The sequence below is a fragment of the Misgurnus anguillicaudatus genome, chromosome 14 (genome assembly GCF_027580225.2).
Source record: "Misgurnus anguillicaudatus chromosome 14, ASM2758022v2, whole genome shotgun sequence".
NCBI lineage: Eukaryota > Metazoa > Chordata > Actinopteri > Cypriniformes > Cobitidae > Misgurnus > Misgurnus anguillicaudatus.
The window spans coordinates 15,552,345-15,571,218 of record NC_073350.2 but is presented as its reverse complement, the minus strand read 5'-3'; the positions used below and the strand labels follow the sequence as shown (position 1 = coordinate 15,571,218).

The 18,874-nt window shown below is 37.9% G+C and overlaps 1 protein-coding gene across 1 annotated transcript in view; it reads right to left on the bottom strand.

Moving 5' to 3' along the window:
- nlgn1 (neuroligin 1) overlaps positions 1–18,874 on the bottom strand; it is a 261,716-nt gene that overhangs the window by 218,751 nt on the left and 24,091 nt on the right. The gene's annotated exons all lie outside the window — the stretch shown is intronic.

The following is an 18,874-nucleotide window of genomic DNA, read 5'->3' as shown; positions in this document are numbered from 1 at the left end:
CAAATAAAAGACATGTTGTGAAGTATAATAAAATGAGTTCAAACTACTCAAAAAATTGATGGAGCTGAAATTATGAAAAACTGAAAAGGCTATTTTTTTTTTCTTAATTTTCTGCTTGACATCACTATACAATTACTACACTGGTCAACATTTGAAGTTGATCAAAAAAGTTATCAAAGGATCAAAGTTGTCCTAAGACAAGAACGAATATTGGGTATTAGTATTAGGCCAACTTTTAAGGTTTTGATCTACTTCAAATGTTGATTAGTATATATTGAATACATCATATTATTGTCATACAGCTATATGATCAGGGTCGGTACATGTGTGGGTGTGATGGGGCGTCGCCCCCACACCTACACTATTCTGCCCCCTCAGATTTAGCCTGGTCCAACCAGACTCTCGTACATTCATTTCATTTGTACAGAGAGTCTGGCCACGCTGCATTGCAAAGCGTTACTTCCGTTAAGTAGGGTCCTCTGTTGAAGTTTAAAACTATTGGATCTGCCCAGAGTCACTTAGGATCTGCCATAGGCGATTGCTAACGTGTGCTCGTGGCGTATATCATGCGCAGAAACCGGCCGGAAACAACAAGTCAAACCCGACGGTTGGAAACTTCTTTAGTGCGGTTTTGGCCGATAGAGGGCTGCAGAGCGAATGTGAAAGTGACGTTCACCCTGTTTTGAGTGGATGAACCACTGAAACTTTTTTGGAAACGTTATTTTAAGGTAAACACAACATTTGAAAAATGCAAGAAAAGTGGGCAGATCCCAACGGAGATAGAGGGGACGAACTAAGCTCGTACCAAGTGTGTGGTGAGATCGTAACAAGGGCGTGGGGAGCTTGAACCTGCTTACGTCAAGAGTTACTTTTTGGACCCAACATCCAATAGGAAAATCCAACTGCAGTAGCCACCGTTCAACCTGAAGAGGGCAGCACTCAGACGTTTTTACACCATATATTGTAGTATTGAAACACTTTATACCCAAATGTCAAAAAACTTACTAAAATCAATGAACAGCACTAATAAAGCATCATTCTTACAGATCATTAACTAAAAAAAGTTGGTTAAGGGTTTAGTTACTCTTTAAAATAGGGCCCTGTTTTGATTATCACTTTACCTCTATCAAAAGTCCTTTGCAAAAATGCCATTATCTGAGCTTTTTGCTCAAAATTGTGTATTTTTTAAGAAACCTACCCATATGAAGGTAGGATGAAACTTTTTTTTAAAAGCTTGGCAGGAAAAAAGTTAACCTGCAGACAATGGCAAATAGCGCTCACTTGTCCTCCAGCGTTCCCCTAAGTGCATGACATCACATAAAAAACTTACATTTTATCAAAATTATCAATAGAATCTTCAACAGATTTAGCAGAGAAAAAAATAAAAAAGTTTCATTATTGCAGTTTGAAAGCTAAAACCCTCTTTACAACTTTCTCTTAAAGGTTTTATGAGCTTATGGGACTAGATTGAGAAGAACAGCTCTGGCAGAAACACTATTACACCCTGCATTAGAAATTAAATGGTCAAGTTTGATAACCTGACGCAGTCTGATCAAATGACTTCCATTCTCCTCCAACCCATACGGTTATTTTCACATTTTCTGAGTTCTAACCCAAGTCTCTGAAGATCCACTTTCTTTCCATCAAATGCGAAGGGCCTTATCATTATTTTTAGTCTCTGCCTTGCCACAACTATCTCCTGATTATATTAATATTGATGGTGACACACTGCTGTTTTGGCTGTGGATGCCTGCAGCTACAATCTGTCAAGAGTTCTCTGGTGGCATGAGACGGCGTGTCTGTACTCGCCTTTCATCACTGCTGCATCTTCTGTGCGGATGCGGTGATGGAGTGGAGCTGCAGGGCTGCGGAGGGGGTCTGTGCGGCACGGTCGGGACGCACCGCTGCTCCATTGGAACGCTCTTAAAACAAAGGAATAACAGAGGAAGGGAGCTTGTCACACTCGACTCCCAGAACACAGCCTCGATGAAGCGCTGCATTCTCCTCAAAAGGCTTTCCTGCCTTTCTTTCCCTCGCTTTATTCTGTGTCCTTGTTTTCCACGTAGCCGGCTGTCACGCAGCACCATGTCGCATAATAAATACTGAATGTTATTCAGAAGGAACTGTGAGGTGTTGTCTGAAGCTTGCGATTTCTATTCTATTCGGTTTTATTCAACGCACCGGCACGTTCCGGTTGTTTTTTACTATTAAAGACCATCCGAATTTAACAGTTCAAATAAGAAAGAAAAAGAGTTTCAGGGTGTCTGATGAATAGGTTTGTTTTATATGTTGCAAATTGTGATCATTTAAATATATTGTCAGGTTCAAGAGAAAGCTCAACCAAAATTTAAATTTTCTCTACATTTACTCACTCTCTAAAAATCTGTATACATTTATTTGTTCTGATGAACACGAAGGAAGATATTTTGAGGAATCAAAGATCATAAGCCCCATTTACTTCTGTAGTATTATTTTTTTCCTACTATGGAAGTCAATGGGGCCTCTGATCAGTTTGGTTACAAAAATTTCTCAAAATATCTTTCTAGTGTGTAAATTATGAGAAAATTTACATTTTTGGATGAACTATCCCGATAATGTTGTCTAGCTGGCTGATACGGATCCACTTTTGTCAAAATTTCAAGAATGATTTGTTATACTCTCATCAATTAGAGTAAAAATAATAAATGAAAAAGTGATTTTATAAATTTATATCCATCATGGATTTACAGCACAGCTCTATTTGCAGGTATTATTAAAAAATAAACATATTTCGGTAACACTTTACAATAAGGTTCATTAGTTAACATTAGTTAACTACATTAGTTTACATGAACTAATAATGAACTGCACTTACAGCATTTAATAATCTTAGTTCATTTTAATTTAAACAATTACTAATACTTTATTAAAATGTTATCGTTAGTTAGTGCAGTGGTTCTCAAACTGGGGCACATTTTTATGACATTTTATAAAATACATTCATTTATTATTGATTCCGTGTAATTAAACCTAAAAAATATTAAGCCAACTAACCAACAGCTCTACTATAATTTAATATGTTTTGTTTAATTAAAATATTACATTTTAGAACCGTTTTTCTCATAAATTTACTTTCGGGGGGCCGCGAAAGAATGCACTGTACACAAGGGGGGCCGCACACTGAAAAAGTTTGAGAACCACTGAGTTATAGCACTGTGAACTAACATGAACAAACAATTAAAAGCTTTATTTCTATTAACTAAAATTAACAAAGATTAATAAATACTGTAACAAATGTATTGCTCATGTTAGATAATACATCTGATATACGTATAAAAATTGCAAAACACAAAATGTACAGATCGCTTGGCCCTTTAAGGCATGTATGAAATATGACTGAAAATATTCTTACTGTTGAGCCATGAAATATCTATTTGTTTGACAGTACATGTATTTCATAAGAGTTCTTGTACTGTAGATCAGCTTGTACTCTGCAGTGTAATAGGATCGATAACATTATCAATTGCATTATGTTCCTCTAATGGCACAGCAGAGGCATCTGACTGGATATGAATCTGAATATAATTATTATCAGTTTAGCAGAAAATTCACACACAGAGCATTATCAGACAGGATATATTCCTACCCAATCTTATTGCAGCAGTTTAACTGCAAGACATAATGCCTACTTCTCAGATATGAAATACTATATGAGAGATTAATCTTGTCTACGCTCTCATTCTCAAGCAACCTTTACTCGGAGTTCATGCCTATAGGGCTGGGTTGTTTTTAGAATATATCAGTATATGTTACAGTGATTTTTGCATTGGAAAAGTAACTTTGTGAATAACAGCCACTGCGTGCTTGCGTTTTAATTAAAGAGATGATTTTGATTCTCTTTCTTCACAGCTTTTACGTTTCCTAAATACATTTCGGTTTGTGTCTAAAATAGAAACTTCAATGCCATGTAATTTTAGTGCATAAACATAAATATTCAAATAAATTCTGTATCAAAAATCGTCAAAAGGTTTTAACTCAACTGTTGCACAACACATGCATAGGGGGTCAAAATGAGTTCACAGAATCCACAATCCTCAAAACGCTTATCTTTCACATCACTTTCTCTCTCCTCCATATTATCCATGCTCCATCTAACGTTACATATTCATTTAGTATAAACAGGTTTTATTTTGTACTGTACGTTCAGGAGTGCAGACATACAGATTGGTTATAAAAAATTATTATGCATACACCAGCTTTGCAACGCTTACTTCATTTGACTCGAACGCAGGCATACGTAGGCATTGGATGCACGCAATACCTCTCCTGGCCTACAGGGGTCCGTAAGGAGCAGTTAAGTATGCCTAAAGGGGTGTTATGCCAACCTTCCGATCTCTCTGATGAAGCCAATACGGAAGTGATTTAAACTGCAATTCATCGACTGGCCTCTAGAGGCTGGCTCCAAAAGGGTTCCAATTCCCATAGACCTCCATGTTAAAATGGCCAACTTTACAGTAGAAAATAATATTTTTACAGCCTGGTACAAAAAGTGTTTTAAATAGTGAATATTTTTGTATCTCATCTGTTTAAATGATATTTAGCCTTAAAATGCTGCATAATTAAGGGCGTGGCCACTTGAGTGACTGTTGAACAGCCTATGCTGTCACTAGAGTCGAGCTAGGCGGGCGTGGTTTCAGCAACCAGTCACCTCAGCTTCACCCACGTCCCGCCTCTTTACCCATTTTTGGTTATCCGCGAGTGATGTGCGGTGGCGCGCGGCCAAGATGACAACGGCAGGCACCGCCTACGTTAAGCTTCAAAAACCATCTCCAGAAACCTATGGGTGACATCACGGACACTACGTCCATCTTTTTTCAGACTTACGTAAACATCTTTTTACTCTTTCATGTCACAGTTGTATATGAGAGTACTTCCTGACCTCTTTAAACAATCTCTCAAATACTATATGTAGCTTGCATGCATTCCAGTCTATTTTGTTTATGCTGTTGTTCATCGACTATCTTATGAATCGACGCCCCCAGGGCACGGTTGCCACCTTGTGGATAAACAAATTACTGCGCATGTGCGACCTGCATGTGCAATAATCCGGCGGTGCGTGTACAGGAGGGGCATAATAGTCTGATAACGACATTTGCATCACGCCCACTGTACGCTAACACCCGTGTATGCATAAAAATAAACTATATCAAGAGCTTAAAGGGATATTTCACCCAAAACTGAAAAATCTGGCATAATTTACTCACTTTCATGTCGTAAACAAACCTGTATTCCTTTATTTATTTTGCTGAACACAAAGGAAGATATTTTAAGCAGTGTTTGTAACCAAACCATTTTTGAGATACATTGACTTCCATAGCAGTATTTTTTCTTACTATGGAAGTCAATGGTGCTTCTGTTTCCTGCTACATTACAAATATCTTTATTTGTGTTTTAGCAGAACAAAGAAATTTATACAGGTTTGTAACAACATGAGAGTGAGTAAATAATGCCAGAATTTTCATTTTTCGGTGAACTACACCTTTAAATGTACTAACACATTTTAAAGGGGACAGAGAATGAAAAACCATTTTTACCTTGTCTTTGTTGAATAATGGTAGTCTACTCACATTCACAAACATACAAAAAGTTCTAGACATTCTAAACATCTCAGTCTCATAGAAATTCCTCTTTTAAAAATGTCAGCCAGAAAACAGCCCAATCTGAAAAACTGATGCTTATGACATCACAGGCATCTCCCTGCCCCTTCACTTTAAAATAATTGGCTACATTTTTAGAGTGGCAGCAAAGTCAGCCAATCAGTAATGAGATTGGAAGTTAAGCCAGTAGGGGGAGCCAAATAGGTGCAAAACCACTTGTTTAAAATCCCCCACCCTAAAAGAGCTATTTGAGAGAGGTTTTCAGGAAGCTTCTAAGGCATTACAGACCCAAACAAAAACATCACAGAACAAGGATAAATACCCCGTTCAATCATTCTATGTCACCTTTAAACAACAATTTCATTGGAGAAATATTATTTTTGCAGACCAATTCAAAGATACGTTTAAAAACTTCATCCTACTATCTGCATTTGTAGATTCTAAGATTTTAACAGGTCAATGAATAGATTTAAACATAAACAATAAACCGTTAGATATGATTTGCTGGTCTAGCGGCATTGTTTTCACTTTGAAAGAAGAGATTGCAGGGTTTTAATCTCTGTATTTTAATCAGGGTTGTTTACTAAACCAAAATAAATGACGCTTATGCCACTTAGTTCATTTAATTTGGATCAGGAAAGCTAAATAAAAGCAAGAGCTTGAAATTTATTCACTTTTGAACACATTATTTGTGTTTGTGCATTTCCCGTTGCTCTGAATGACTCTGTCTCCTGACACACTGAAATAATTGCCAAGGGCTGCGGATAGAGCCGGCCGCAGCGGTCCGCGCTTACAAGAACTGCCACGCTGAAGAATTGATGGGCTTAAACCACCATTAATATTCAAGGTGAAGTCCCTCTCAGTCTCAAACACTGTTTGGCCGGCCCTCTACTCACGAGCTATGCAGGTCTCTCTCTCTTTCTCTCTCTCTCTTTCTGGATATTATTCATTTTTATATTTAGCTGTTCTTTTACATTACGTCATCACTAAACTACATCATCGCATTAGTGACGTATTACTAAATGTTTGACTAAAGCCATATGTAGGTACATATTTCTGTTTATTACTTGTTATAAGTTAAATTAATTAGGTTGCTTATTGTAATTTCATGCATCCCAGTTGAGTCATGATTCAGCTCATAATAACAAAGTTGTTCATAACCTACATATAATTTGTACATTACTTTAATTAATTAGCATTTCTCGGCTGAAATCGTTTTTAATAAATCGCTGCTGACAAAAGTCAAGTGTGTTTCGTGCATTGGTTGATTGTCCCGACCCACCCATCATTGAACCGGCTTCTGTTAATGTGTTTTCATGTCCTTCATTATTCAAAAGCCCTATGGTGAGGCGCAGTCTGCAGGACGTACGTTTCTTTATGCCTCTTTTTGTGATTAAATGACCCCTGCAGTATCGACGCACGCCGCAGACGACCGGCGGAGGACGTGGTGAACTACCCAAGCAGCAAAATCCCGGAGAGACTCTGCCCCGAGACGGCGGCTGATATGTTTAATGAAAGGAGTGATGAAGTATTGATGTCTTCGCTCTAATTGGAGGGCCAGAAGTTTCCGAGACAGTCGTGGTGTTGACAGCAAACACAAAGCGGGTCATTGATTGCGTTGGGACGGACAGACTTTGGGTTCTGTCACAAAAGTACCGCTCTACCTGACTATCACAGACCTTGTTTCTATAAGTTACACTTCGCAGGATCGGTGAAAACAATTACTGGATTTGAGTCCAAACCAATAATGAAAGGTTTAGGGGGCAAGGTGCTTACCGGGCAATTTGTATTCTGATAATGTTTTGTAAATTTGTGTTCATCTCTTTGCCAAAACCTAATGGGCTGCCTGCTGTCTATGTAGGCAGGTAGCACCCTTGCAGAAAATTTATCTCATTACTGACTCATTTTGGATCGATCTACAACAATCTCAGATGAAGAACACTTGAATCAACAGGGTGGCCATACGGCCCATTTTCCCGGACACGTCCTGGCCAGGATTTCATGTGCGTCTTCCGGAAGTCGCATTTGTCGACCACATATGTAATCGAAGTTTGCACATTTTAGTAAAAACATTAGAAATGTAACAGTTGCTTTTCTGAAATAGAACCTGGAGTAATAAACCTCAATGACGTACGCGGTTGACAAATGTGACTTCCGGTGGACGCACCCGAAATCCTGGCCAGGACGTGTCTGGGAAAAATGGGGCGTATGGTCACCCAAATCAAAAGAGTTTAATGTTAGCATTTTGCTAAGCTAACAATAGCCTACTCTAGTAAGCAGTCAAATATATTGCTCACATCACATCCGAAATTGCCACTGTGATTGCACATACTGATTATAAGTAAGTATATACTTGTTGACTCATAAAACAATATCGTACATCGTACAAAAATCTACAAATGTGGTGGTATAAATTAATCCGAAATTGCCAACTCGTAAAATATGTACAAATTCTCGTGAGACAGCGTTGGGTAAGCATATACTTCATAAATACACTCACCTAAAGGATAGGAACACCATACTAATACTGTGTTTGACCCCCTTTCACCTTCAGAACTGCCTTAATTCTACATGGCATTGATTCAACAAGGTGCTGAAAGCATTCTTTAGAAATGTTGGCCCATATTGATAGGATAGCATCTTGCAGTTAATTGAGATTTGTGAGATGCACATCCAGGACACGAAGCTCCCATTCCACCACATCCCAAAGATGCTCTATTGGGTTGAGATCTGGTGACTGTGGGGACCATTTTAGTACAGTGAACTCATTGTCATGTTCAAGAAACCAATTTGAAATGATTCAAGCTTTGTGACATGGTGCATTATCCTGCTGGAAGTAGCCATCAGAGGATGGGTACATGGTGGTCATAAAGGGATGGACATGGTCAGAAACAATGCTCAGGTAGGCTGTGGCATTTAAATGATGCCCAATTGGCACTAAGGGGCCTAAAGTGTGCCAAGAAAAAAAAACCCACACCATAACACCCAGGGCCGGAGTGGGGCCACTTTTCAGCCCGGGAGTTTCAGGCCCAAGACCGGCCCACTTTTTCCATAGTGTTATTCCAAATTAGCACTTTTTTCAAATTGGATAAATAAAGCAACAGTTCAGCTCTTACTATAGTTTCTATTAATATCATGGTTCAACAAATAAGGTAAAAGTTAAATACTATTTCACTTAAGATGAGAAGTTAACAAAAATATTCCTCTACACTCTGGGTTATTCTTGACCCACAATGGGTAAACATCGGACAGAACACACGCTGTGTCAAAATAACCCAATGCTGGGCCGCTGTTATGCAACCATGGATTATAGTAACCCAGCAGTTGGGTCAAAACAACCCAGCATTGGGTCAACTCCAACCCAGCAGCGTGCTCTGTCCAATATCCACCCATTATGGGTCAAAAATAACCCAGCCCTGTTTAGAGTCTATTCCACAAGGAAAGGTTGATAAATTATTAGCATTGCTAATGCTATGAGGCCTATGATTAATCAGGTGCAAATAGAAATATAAAACCCAGTCCTAATTAAAAAAGAAAACAGTTTGACAAAAAATATTAAATCCAATATTGGGTAAATATATAGCATAAAAAGTGATTTATAAGCTTTTTTAGGCTGCTCATTTTTGACTGGGAACACAAAAGGTGTTATATGGTTCTGAACACAACCTGAGGGTTAAATAACTTTAATTCATATTGTTTACTCATTGCCTCCTCGTTTTCAGCGGGGAACTGGCTTATCTGCTGCTCAGAACCTGCTTGCATAATATTTGCAAAGTCTATGAATCGCATGTATACACAAAAGGCTAATATTTTAACAAAAAAAATGTTGGCTTGTAAATAGTTTGAAAACGGTATTAGCCGAATAATTACGTTGCTAATGCTAACCATTACTAGGCGTATTTCTCTTTAAGTTACCTGTTGTCACTTTTGTTTGTCCTCTTGAAAATAAATCTGTAAGTTTGTCACATTTGGCAGCATCATCCTAATGGATTTTTTCTTCAACCTGTTTTTTTTCGCCCTCCTCCTCTCAGACGCGTTTTGTTACGGTAGGGCCGGCCCAGCCTACCGGAGAAAAGATTTCTTGGACGCGCTATGGACCGAACCAACTCTATGGGAGGGGAGGGGAAAATTCCTTCACATGGTACAACCCATGCAGAGGCTGCGCGCTGCAGTGTCAATGGGAAACGTGTGAAGTGTCATTTAAGAGAAGACAGACTCACTAACGTGACAAATGAAAAAAAAAAAAACTCGACCGGCCCAAAAGTGAAGCGGCCCACCGGGAATTCTCCCGGTTCTCCCGATTACCCACTCCGGGCCTGATAACACCATTGCATTAATGAGAAATTTAACAGGTGTTCCTAATAATCCTTTAGGTGAGTGTATAACCCTGTTTGCATTCTCATGTGACCCATAACAACCACAAAAAAATCATATTCAGGTTTTGTTAAACTAGTACATTGTAACCATAAGGAATACAATTGATGCCCGGATCAGTTTTCTGGTATTTTTCATTTTTTTAACTGTTGAAATTTTGGTGGCTTTTCAGCCCCCACAGCCTCATGGGATAGAAAAGTATCTATCCCAATGCATACTGAAAAATCTCTGTGAAAACAGTAGGCCATCTGGGTATTTCTCACATACTGTATTTTGCATACCGAGGCTTTGGAAATACTACTCATTACGCATAATGGATTTCGACTACTATAAAATAGCGACGTAGGCTATTTGGGTTGCATCATGGGTCTTTTAACTCACCTTGTAATGATGCATTGTGGGATTGCTTTCAAAGTCAAAAGAAGGTAACTTTTTGGTTATGCCTTGAAATACTGTCTTCATAGGCTCACTGGGTTTCGGAGGAGAGGTTCTGTGGTTATGAGGAGTCCACTGTATTTGTTTTATTTAGATCCATCATTACATGGCTTCTTCTTCAGCCTCAAGCTTTAACTCTCCACGGCTATGTAGGCTGATGTCAAATTAATGAAACATTTGATGCTCGAAACAAGATGGCACCTAAGTGCCTCTACTACTTAAACCAATATACAGCATCACCCATGCGATTTACTTTTATAAACGCTATCAGACACTTTGATCTAATGCAATAGGTTTCTCTGACTTTCTCTTTAACAGTAACCATCAACAACAACCAGTTTTCAAAAAAGGGGTTGCCGATAAAAAACATTTAAGGCAATCTTTACAAACGCATTCTGTGTCCAGTAAGGCAAATGGAGGATTTATTCATCCACTTTTATTTAAGATTGTGTGCTTCTTTGTATGTTTGAGTATTCACTGAACAGACTGCAGGTCAAAAGTGAGCGTCTCACTGTCATTTCAAGGTGAATGAAGTATTTACACAATGTCCCCTGCACACGCGCCATCTGCGGCTTGTTTCTTTTCTTCCTCCCCGTTTTCATTTCCTTCAGTCGTTGTCATTTACGTTATAAGAACAGGCTTTGAGCTGATCTGGGAACAGGGCCAGGTGCAACACACCAGTGTGGTTCCTCTAATACGCTCCATTTTAGCATAAACTGTAATTAAAGCAACTTGGCACTACACTTACTACAGCAATGTTACAGTTCAGACCAATGGCTTTATGGCTAAAGAACAGGACACCGTTCACTGACTTTTTCTTACAGTGATTTTTATATTTTTCATTAAATAAGCAGCAATGTTGAGAGAAGAGAGCTTGTCCTATGGATTGTGTTGAATTAAAAAGCGGGTTCTTAGAAATGGCATCAACAGAACACTAATAACTAAATCATCCTAATCTAACTCTATCTGCTCAGATACAACAGGAAATCCCAAATCTGCTGGAGATCTAAATTAAGGTGGCTACAAATAGAAATGCTTGTCTCAGCTTTGCAGAATAATTAGCATGATATTTAAAATCAAGACATAAGAGCAAAACTATTAATCTACTAATCTTGGACTAAAAATGATGCTGCATATTTACATTTATGCATTTGGCAGATGCTTTTAAAAAATATTTTTTATCCATTCAAGATATGTCCAGGTGCTGCTCATATAATTAGAATATCATAAAAAGTTGATTTATTTCACTAATTCCATTCAAAAAGTGAAACTTGTATATTATATATATTCATTACACACAGAATGATATATTTCAAATGTTTATTTCTTTTAAATTTCATGATTATAACTGACAACTAAGGAAAATCCCAAATCCAGAGAAAATTAGAATATTACTTAAGACCAATACAAAGAAAGTATGTTTAGAAATCTGGGCCAACTTAAAAGTATGCACATGAAAAGTATGAGCATGTACAGCTGTCAATACTTAGTTAGGGCTCCTTTTGCCTGAATTTTCTTTTTGTTTCACAAAAGATGTGGTTCTCCCTATTGCTTGTACCCTTTTTTCTACCACATCTTTTCCTTCCCTTCGCTTCTCTATTAATGTGCTTGGAAACAGAGCTCTGTTAACAGCCAGCCTCTTGTGCAAGGTGTCAATGGTCATCTTTTGGACAACTGACAAGTCAGCAGTCTTCCCCATGATTTTGTAGCCTACGGATGTAGACTGAGAGACCATTTAAAGGCCTTTGCAGGTGTTTTGAGTGAATTTGGGATTTTCCTTAGTTGTCAGTTAAAATCATCAAAATTAAAAGAAATAAACATTTGAAATCAGTCTGTGTGTAATTTCACTTTTTGAATAGAATCAATGAAATAAATCAACTTTTTGATGACATTCTAATTATATGACCAGCACCTGTATGTGTTTGTCATTACACACTGGGTTATTTTTTTAACCCAGAGTTGGGTCAAAAAGGGACCAACCCAACATGTTGGGTTGTTAAAAGCCAAAATGAAAGGTGAAATATAAACATTGTGTGGATTTATTTGACACAACGTCTGGGTTTGTCCCTTAATGACCCAATGCTGAGTTGAAAGTAACCCAGCATTTTCAGAGTGTATGTGTTTTCCTGGGAAACAAACCTATTACCTTTGCGTTGCTAACAAGATGCAAACCATGAGCTACAGTATAAGGACACTACACAAAGATTTTACTTGGCCAATGCTAATGATAACCAATTATTTAATCGGACTAGTATATCTACTATATTTTTCAAAAAGCCTGTTGTAAAGGAGCATATACTGCTAGCGGTTGAACTTGGCACAGCAGTCGTAATTCAAAATATTGGAGACGTTTTTGTACTGCCCTCTTCTCGGGTCGCCAGACACATACAGGAGCGCAACGGGCAATGGAAAGTATACATTTATCTGCTCCTTTTTAATTTTGCAATGTTTTGTTGTCTGCAAATTACAAACCTGCTCCTGTGGATTTTTATAACTCAATTTCAGAGGTTGTGTCCACCGGATTTTGATTTTATGAGCTGTTCCGCTATCATTTAAGCACCCGAAATAACTGGCAACCGAGCTGTCGTAATACACGATTGGCTAAACTGGCAGTGGGCAGGATCACACATTCCAAAACAAAAACAGACATTCCGAGATGAAAGGCGCATTTAAAAAAATAACTAACTAACTACAGCATTACTTTTTAGAGAACAGATAAGTAAACATAGCATGTTTCCTAAACATCTACAAATATAACATATATTTTTTAATTTAGTCAAATGCCTAGATACAGCTCCTTTAACACAGATTCACATGCATTAAGCTAGACGTAAGTAGCAAAATAAACAACATGGTAAAATTACAACTAATTTGCATATTTAGAAATGTCAACATGTGATAAAATATATTAGACTTTTTTAGCAACGTAAGGGTTAATCCTCAAACACTATGCATACGTTTGATGTCAATCAAATATTAGGGCCGAAATTGCTTCAAATCACGAATATCTATAATTAAAATCATTAGTATATTTAATCAGTTTTGCTTTTAGTTAAGTAATGCAAATCACAAACAATGAATCATCTGAGTGTGTCAGCCCGCTATTATTAGTGTTATCACGACAAACCTTTATCTCTGGTGAGCTCTAAAAACAGGTTTGTCACAGACTAGCGCTGGTATGAGTGACAGACTAACACTGAGAATCTGCCCAAACGCAACAATTTCTCTCCATTGCGTCAAGTATAAAGATTTATATTTACATGTGCTTTTTATTTTGGCCCAATGTTCAGCAATTTAGTAAAACACAAAAAGACCATCTTAAAAACAAACCCAACAAAACACCCTGCTGAAATAAACAATAGAAACCATCACAGATATTCTACTGGTTTCCATTAAAATACCAATAGGAACCATTCACTTTTACCATTAAAACTACTTCAAAATTCCTTTTTGTAGTGTGTTTTGGGACATATTCCAGTAGGATTTAAAGGATTATTCCATTTCTCACCTCTATGTCATCCAAAATGTTGATGTCTTTCTTTGTTTAGTAGAGAAGAAATTATGTTTTTTGAGGAAAACATTCCAGGATTTTTCTCATTTTAATGGACTTAAATGGACCCAACACTTAACAGTTTTAATGCAGTTTAAAATTGTAGTTTCAAAGGACTCTTAACGATCCCAAACGAGGCACAAGGGTCTTATCTCATTAAACGATTGTCATTTTTGACAAGAAAAATAAAAAATATGCACTTTTAAACCACAATTCTCTTGTTCATTTGGTTGTGTGACGTGCCAGCGCGACCTCACGTAATTGGGTAATGACGTCGAAAGGTCACGTGTTACATATATGAAACACACATTTGCGGAGCATTTTAAACAATAAACTGATACAACAACATGAATTAGTATCATTCGACATACAACAACGGCGGAACAGTCCTCTTTCTCCACGTTTGTAAACACTGGGGCGGAGTTTTGCATATGTCATCATGGTGCGTCACAGGACCAGAGGAAGACGAGTAGTTGTGGTTTAAAAGTGCCAAAAAGACAATTGTTTCGCTAGATAAGACCCTTATGCCTCGTTTGGGGTCATTTAGAGTTTTTTGAAACTGCAATTTTAAACTGCATTAAAACTGTTAAGTGTTGGGGTCCATTAAAGTCCATTAATATGAGAAAAATCCTGGAATGTTTTCCTAAAAAAACATATTTCTTCTCGACTAAACAAAGAAAGACATCAACATTTTGGATGACATGGTGGTAAGTAAATTATCTGGATTTCTTTCTTTTTTTAAGAAAAATGACTAATCCTTTAAGACCCACAGAGACCATTATAGTTTCCATTACATCTAATAAAATTCCCATTAAAACCATTACATCCAATAGAATTTGTGTGATGTTTTCTATTTATTTTTTTTAGCAGGGTTAACATTTATATTTTCAAAACTAAATAGACAACACACAAACCATGATGTGGGTGGGTGTCCAACCATATAATTCTTCTTATTTTAAGCATTTTAAGCACTGAAATGAAGTCTGATCTAGTCAGTAGTTAACATATCTTCAATGTGCTTTAATATATCGAAAGCAACCAAGCAAGCAACCGTGTATGTTTTGCCTTGTACATTGGACGTGCATTAGATTTGCTGGATATTTCTTAGTCTCTGAGCTCACACATTAAACCACGAACTGCATGCAAATCTGTGATAATAAGCGGACCTGACTGTGCAGACCCCTGATCAGGACAGTTAACGGTTGCAATAGACTACGACATGCTTTTTAGCACGATGTGCAGCGCTGTTCTGTGAGTCTGAAGAAATCCGTGTGTGCGTGAAACCGCGCACAGAGATTAGATTTAAATTTCCTCTGATATTAAAATCATCCAGCCGGCTGCTGTTGGAATACATCAGTCAAGGTGAGACGGTTCCTTCATTACAGATTCAAGCGGCGACACCATCACCTACACAACATGGCCCTCGTGTCGCACAGGAAGTCGATACAAAAGCACAGTGTGCAGAAAATTACTCTCGAGTCTGAAACAATAGTGAAACGCATAGCCTAAAGTAATATTACTTTCTCCCGCTCCTACACGCTCCATACATATTCATATACCGTAGATTAAAATGCGTGGTGCTTCTCTAACCAAATGTGGGTTGATGGGAAGCATTTTGTGCCTCTATCCGTATTTTGGTTTTAAAACATTATCTGTCATTTAAGTGGTTTGCAAGCATCACCATTACCATTGCTTAAACTTGAAACCCCTAAACCCCTGAAGTTTTGAGCTTAAATCAGCCTGTTGGGGAGCGGTGTGCTATTACTTTTCCAAGCAAGCAGACATACCAAGAGCCATATCTAGTGACGGGATTTTATTATTTCAACTTGCGCCCGTAACTCATTTCAACAAGCAATAAACAAACAAACAAAACGGGGAAAAACTATTTCATCCCATCTATTTTTTCTTTGTTATAAACTCTTAAATGTGGGTATCTACCCAGTCTAACGAGGTTTCGTGATATAGTCACATACATTTTTTATTTTTTTTTGTGATATTATTACAAATTTCCGCATTTTTCATGATCGTATAACGAATTCCTGTTTTGTGTGATTATCACGTATTGGTTACTCAACTGCTTTTTCCTATTTTTTAACCATTGTCACTTCGGTTTAGGGTTAGATTTGGTGCTTGCATTACATTGGTTTATACAATTTTTTTTATATGTCGCCTGCCGTTAGGGTTAGAGTTGGGTTTGGGTAGGGATGTCATTTTATGTAAATCTAACCCTAAACCGAAGCGACATGAGACTGTGATGGGTATTTTTGTTAAAAAAAAAAGCAAAAAGCTGAAATAATTGCATTTTTTGTAAAGGAATTTTGTTAGAGATCAGATTCAAAACGATTATCAAAACATACACAAAGTTTAAAATGAGTAAATAACGTTTTGGCTTCAGATTTTTCATAAATTGGGTAAGAGTGCCATCTAGTGGATAATCGCAGTATTAAAGACTACCATAAAAACTTATCAGGAACACATTATTTTATGCAAATGTTTTCTCTTAATTGACAAGATACGAGATAACTCGTCAATGGCGAGGGAAGAGTTAAGCAACTGTAAGGTTTTGTTCTGTGTTATCTTGTTTTCTGTTTGTTTTTGTTATTAGAATTTTTATTTTGACAACCCTGTTCTGTTCTGACTTTTATTTTGATATCTTGCCATGTCACGCTTCACTTCCAACTTCCTGTTTGTTGTGTATAAAGCCACTTCTTGTTAATCATATCACTGCTGATTATTGCTTTGCATGTTCTAGCCTGTCTGTTTGCCTGTGTCCTGTTTTCTGTTTTTGTATCTGCCTGTTTTTGACCCGTTCCTGTTATTTGGATTTTGATTGTTCTCTGCCTGCCCTGACTATTTGCTTGTTTTTGGATTACGATTTGGATTGCCCCTATTGGATATGTTTGCTGGCCCTTTTTGGGATTTACTCATTAAACCTCTTTTGCACATGGATTCTACTCTCCTTCGCTTTCTTCAAGCACCCCACGTTACAGCAACCCTCATGAACACTGTTGAAACCCCACAGAAGTGTGCTTAAACCACCTTAGCAACTCCATAGCAACAACCATTTTCACAAAACTTTTGAATACACTACACAGGGGTGTAATATGTTGTCATAATTTTTCTTAAATCACCACATGACAAATTGCCCTATTTTCAAAGCAAATGACCACAGATGATATCCCACGGAGAAATGTGATTTGATTCGCATCACATTAGATAAAAAGGTTATTCTGATCACCCCATGTATGTACAGTATGACTCAAATCTGATTTCCTTTGAGACCTGGACAACCCTGAACCAGAGGAGTCGTGTTGTTCTCACACACAGCGGCTCTTTCTGCCCACACTCTGCCATCTTCTGCATACCTCCAAAACAAGTGTGACAAACCTCGTACTTTCACAGACACAAACTCAGCCTTGCTTTCCTCACACCTCTAACTCTAACGCCCTGCCAAGACGATCAAGTTTCTACCCGATTTTCCCGCAACCTCAATACAAACAGACATCTACGCTCATCTCCACCCGCGCTGCTAACCCTGGCCGCTCTGTGCGGCATTTGCCGAGCCAAGACGGAGGGAATTTCATCTCAGGTTTTACAGACTATCTCAAGGGAGGATGCAGAGAAGAGAGAGAGAATTAAAGGGAGAAATATGGAGGAGGGTTTGGGTTGGGGGGGTATTATTGTTGTCTTGACAGACCAGGAATTTCCCTTAGGAATACCACGGCAAAACTGGGACAGAAAGAGAGAGCGAAACAAGTGCCAAGGAGAGAGAGGTTATTGACAGACGCTTCTGATACGGCTAAATGGCATCAGGCGTTGTCGCTTTAGAAATGAAAACCAACACCATTAAAATTTCATTAAAAGAAGCCCCTGTTACCAGCTGTGAATTAATTTTTAATAGTTTATCCTGACTTAATCTGTTAGCTTTTTATTAACAAAGATTTTGATTCACACAAGAAACCCTTGAACACCAAGGCAAGCTTTCAACTTAATTTCTTAGCGCCGACCTTGACAGACACATAAAGGGGAAGCAGCGAATCGACACCGCCAACGATTATATCACAGTCGAGCTCCTGCGTCAACGCTAAGGTTTATTACGCAATGGTATCTAGAAAATATTGCACTGCTGAAACCATTTAAAGTCTCTTCTGTTATCTATCAAAGGTGTAAACTCAATTAGGCTTTGGAAATCAAAGGTTTTCATTAAAAGAAATTATAGGTGTGAATGTGTACTTGTCAAATCCAATTACGGTGAAAGCTCAGGGTGCAAAAACAAAATGTGTTCACTTGGTGAGGAGACAAAAAGCACAGATTTTCCAAAACGGAATGAGCTTGAATCAAAATTAAATTGATTCCTGAATATGGCATCCTTTGGCAATTATTTATCACCGAGCGGGCGACTCGAGCTCAGGATGAATCTAACAGCAACAACTACATCTCACCAGACAAGTGAATCTTCTCGAGAGCAAAGCTCGTAACAAAGAGAAGGGCTTTTACATCATTTACCTATAAGTGCAAAAATTCCTTACTTGCGCCTCTCAAAACCACTTAATCTTGCTGCAATTTCCCCAGAATATCTCTCTGAACACTACTTTATTTCGGAAGATGATCAAAACACAAATCAAAACAACTTTTTTGGATGATGGTGGGCCCTGTTATACTACAGCATGAGTGAAGAAAAGCATTAGAAAACATTAGAAGTGTCAATAATGGCAGTAAGATGTCTACATTTTCTGCATTGTGGAAAAAAACATTCATGACAAACCCACAGCGCGATGCTATCCGTGATCTCACTGGCCTTCACTTTCTAATTATGTCAGAGATCTTCGCAAGGTGCTGAGTCGTAAAGTCTCGCTGGCATTGTAAAGATCTTTTAAAA